General features: G+C 45.7%; 1 pseudogene; it reads left to right on the forward strand.

The window, feature by feature from the left end:
• The first annotated feature begins 1,000 nt into the window (after positions 1–1,000).
• On the forward strand, positions 1,001–2,585 carry LOC142454654 (tubulin alpha chain-like; annotated as a pseudogene).
• Positions 2,586–4,804: the final 2,219 nt, after the last annotated feature.

A 4,804-nucleotide genomic window follows, 5' to 3' on the forward strand; every position in this document is an offset into this window, starting at 1 on the left:
ACTCCTGTTTTTGAATTAGTCTTGATGAAGGGATGCCGCCCCGGGCCCCTAGATGTCTTGGGTTTCTCATGGTCCTGGTTAAAGTGGCTTTACGGAGCACCTGCCCAGAGACCAGTCAGACGAGGGAGTTCATTTTGGCATGGTACAGGACTGTGAGCTGAAACCCAACTGGAGTTACAGGTGTGGGTGCGAAATACGTGTTCCCAAATAATCAGCTTTGGTTTAAGCTTGTAATTGGTTATACATTTGCCGGAGGCTGGAACTGAGCAGAGAGAACATTCTTGATAGCAGAGCCTGAACTGAACCATCAGGCATCCCCAAGACCTTCACTTCTTTGTCTTCGTCCCACACCTCACATAGATGTACATCTCCCTTCCATTTCCTGACCCCCCCCCCCGGATTATAATGAACATTTGCCTCCTTTGAACACACCAAATATCTAGTTTACCTCCCTTAGGGTCACTAACACTTCCTGTCTTATCTCAGGTTCGCTTGGACAGGTCGCCTCCTCCTAAGCCACTTGCTGTCTGGTTGGCTCTTACTCGTGGGAACCCTGAGTAGGACCACGTAGAACTCTACCCGTAGGGCTTTTAAGGGAGGTGTTTAAAAAAGTAGATCATCTTTCTTCTGAGGGCCTCGTTGTGGCCTCTAGTCGTTATCTTTTCAGTTAGCAGTTGAGCACCACCCACGAACTCCCTTCTCTACCTACCACGATGTGTCCTGTCGCAATGGCATGATATATACAGTCTCACACTACATAACGGGGGCTATGTCTTTTGTTTTCATCTTTGTTTCTTTAGCTGTTGTTGTACATAGTACTTTCTATGTAGGTGCTTTCAGTACATAGGACATGATGGTTGAATAACGAATGGCATCTACTGTCTTAGACTGGGTTCTGTAGAGAAGTGAAACTAGCGTAGCACACACACACACACACACACACACACGGGTTTATAACAAAGATATAGCTCACGCTGTTGTAGAGGCAGGTTCCACGTTCATGGGTGAGATGTCAGACTGGAGATTTCTCTTGACTCACCTAATTGCAGGGACTGGGGAACCCGAGATTGGCAGGTCAGACAACAAGCTTCTGTGGAAGTGGATGGATCCTCAAGCTGTAGACTTATTCCCAGGAGTGACAGGCAATTCCCAGGCAACTGACAACGTCCAAAGACCAACGTGTTACCCCTACTCTAAGCGTGATGAGGACAGTAAGCAGAACCCGATGTCTGCTCTCATTGTCTTCACCTTTGCCTCCCAACCCATCACCATCACCTCCTTCTACATCAGTCAGGCTGGTGTCAAGATCGGCAGTGCCTTCCGGGAGCTCTACTGTCTAGAACATGGCTGCCAAACTGATGGCCAGATGCCAAGTGACAAGACCATGGAGGGAGGCGATGACTTCTTCAGCACATCCTTCAGTGAGATGGGTACTAGCCAACATGTGCCCAGGGCAGAGATGGTAGACTTGAAGCCCAGAGTCATGGATGCAGTTCATGTTGACACTTCCCACAGCTCTTTCATGCTGAGGAGCTAGCTTTTCACAGCCGAGGGGGATGCTGCCAGCAACCAGGCCAGCGGGTACTTCACCATCGGTAAGAAGATCATTGCCCTTTCCCCAAACGGAATCCACAAGCTAACCTGTGCACAAGTCTTCAGGACTTCGTGGTTTTCCACAAACGTCGGCGGGGAACCGATTCTGGGTTCACATCCCTGCTGAAGGAACGTCTTTCGGTTGCTTATGGCAAGAAACCTATGCTGAAGTTCAGCATTTACTCAGCCCCTAGGTGTGCCTCAGCGGTGGTTGAGCCCAATAACTCAATCCTCACCAACCACACCGCACCAGTCAGATTGGGCCTTCATGGTAAACAATATGGCTATGGATGAGTTCCTTTCAGAACCCTCGAACTTGAGCATCCAACCTGAATTAAACTTGACTGACTGAGAAGACATATTGTGTCCTTCATCACTATTTCCCTTTACATTTGATGGTGCCCTGAATGCAGATCTGACAGAACTCCAGACCAGTCTGGTGTCCTCTCCCCGCATTCACTTCTCTCTGGCCACATATGCGCTGGTCCGCTTTGCTGAGAAAAATTGCCAAGAACAGCTTGCTGAGTCAGAGATCACCAATGCTTGCTTTGAGTCAGCTAAGTAGATGGTGAGCTGTGATCCTCACCATGGTAAATACATGGCTCGCTGACATGTTTCCCAAAGATGTCGATGCTGCTGTTGCCACCATCGAAACGAAGCGCAGCCTCCGGTTTGTGGATCGGTGCCTCACTGCCTTTGAGGTTGGCACTCATTGCCAGGCTCCTGCTGTGGAGACCTGGCCGAGCTGCAGTGGGCTGCATGCGTGTTGAGCAACCCCACAACCAATGCAGAGGCCTGGGCTCACCTGGACCACAAGTTTGACCTGATGTATGTCTAGGGTGCCTTTGTTGAAATGTACATAGATGAAGGGATAAGAGCAAGGAGGAGAGTTCTCTGAGGCCCAAGAGGACATAGCAGCTACTGAAAAGGATGAGGAGGAGGTTAGTGTGGATTCTGTTGAAGCAAAAGATGAAGATGAAGAGGAGTCCTAACTACTTTCTACTCTGCAGTTCGTCAACACTCTCAACTTCAGCTTCTCTGTCCAGTGACAGACAGCGTTTTCGGGTTAGATTGTCCTCACTCTCAATTCTGATCATTTCCTCATTGTCCATGTCTAGCGATCCTTTTCCCACCGTGTCTCAGAGTAAACGTATTAAGTAGAAAGAAAGAAAAAAGAAATCCCAAGAATCAGAGCTCAGAGCATAAGCCAGATAAAGGATCCGGATTCAGCAAAAAGCAAGCACACCACACCCCAGATGAAACATCCTTTCCATTGATTGGCTGCTCATAGCAGGTCTCATTGTGGAGATGATTCCACTGTGGTAGATCTGATCGTGGAGGCTTACCAGGCAGTACCTGCCAAACCACTGAGAACCCTGGCCCAGCCAAGTTGACACAAACCCTCAACGATCACATCTCCAAAGCAAAGGAGTAGTAAATGACTCCTTTCTCATTAACACACAGCCTCGCAGGTCTAGAAATAGAAATGAAATGTCGGCTGATTTTTGTTGTTTGTATTTTCTTTGTCAAGACGTCTAATTCCCCATGCTGTTTCCTCATGCACAGATGGAATCTTATCATGCATAGGAATCTGTGAAGGAAATAACTTTTGTTTAAATTTTGCCTTCGAAGCTTCAAGGGAACTTGGGACAGGATTTCTTTAATGATCTGGCTGTATTATATTACCAATTGCCAAGCCAAAAAAAAAAAATGTTTGGCAGAAGGTTTGGGTGCTGAGGTTTTGGATGCTTTCCAGGCAATCTGCCTCAGAATTTTGAAATATAAATAAATGAGTTCAAGTTCAAACTTTTTTGTGTGTGAGTCTGAGCTATTTAGTCTTCAGTTCCTTCCAATTGGAACATTTGGTCCAGAAATATCAACTCAGCAGAAAGAAGATAATTGGTTCACAGAGATTATTCATGACCATGGTTTAGCAAGACAGAATGAGAGGGAATGTTGTGTTCCTTAATAGTAAGGAACTTCTGGCTGTTGGCATTTATTTTCCAGGAGGTTTGCCTCCCCGTTTTTCTTTGGGGGAGGAGGATGAGGGAGACCGGGGCTGCTTTGATCCGGCCAGAAGAAGACGCTGAATGTTCTGTTTGTTAGACATTACACACATCGCTTTGTTTTACGTTCCGTGTCGGGGAGCCAAGTATTTTTCAAGTCACTCAACGTTCTACAGAGGCATGCTAGTCCACTGAGTGTGATTATAAAGCAAAATCGAAAAAGCATTCAGAAGAGCCACGACTGGGAATTTGGGGTGCTGTGTGCACCACACCTCGTAAGACACAGGCCTGTTTTGCTGAATACTGCAACTTTGGTCATCTCTGTACATTGCAGAGCCTGTCCCCGTGAGTTCTGAGGGAAACAACAATATTTTAGCATAGGAAAGATAAAGAAGCACTCCTACATAAAGACGCACAAATACATACCTACTTCATCTCTGTGTGACTCCTTGGTTACACTGCCAATGAGCACGTTGGGGGGGGGGGGCGACCAGGGTGAGCTGCTTCAACTGGGAGTCGAGTTACTGAATGTTGGGTTTGTGAAAAATTTGGCAAGAGTAAAAGGTTTCTGAACATGCTGTGATGGAAAATTAATTCAAAATCAAATCAAAGGTGTAATGGCGCTGAGGTGTGTCTGGTAGTGTTTGCCCAAGTCGCAAAATTCACAGATGAACAAGGGTCACAAGTAGAAAAAGCTTAAAAAGCTATGTGAACTAGGCCATCTTCTGAAGGGGAAGGTGCAGCCGGTGTTCTTAAGGGTCACGTAGAGAAACAACGGCTCTTAAATTGGAGAAGCCCCTCTTCTCAAGGCAATTACGAATTTTTTCCTCCTTATGGCTCCTATGGATTTACAACAGTATCGCATCCCCAGCATAACACACACGGTGCGACAATGAAGAAAAATATTTCCTTCAAAATTCTTTTTCAAAGTTTCAGATAAAATGAACTTTTATTTTCAAGTCTGGGAAAGATCACTTCTCAGAGTAAAAAAAAATTTTTTTAACCAAACAGATTAAAATAACCTTTCCCACTTTAATAAAATTTTGAATAATCTTTTTACTTAAAAAAAATCCTCTGAGTCCGTGTGGGAGTTTTTGATAAAACACACATATTTTAAATATTTCTTAGGATCTTTGTTTTTCAAGGTGACACTGAAACGTTCCCTTTACCTGTGAGCACTCCTCACAGGCTGGTGTAAACCCAGC

This window comes from Tenrec ecaudatus, chromosome 8 (assembly GCF_050624435.1).
Source record: "Tenrec ecaudatus isolate mTenEca1 chromosome 8, mTenEca1.hap1, whole genome shotgun sequence".
Taxonomy (NCBI): Eukaryota; Metazoa; Chordata; class Mammalia; order Afrosoricida; family Tenrecidae; genus Tenrec; species Tenrec ecaudatus.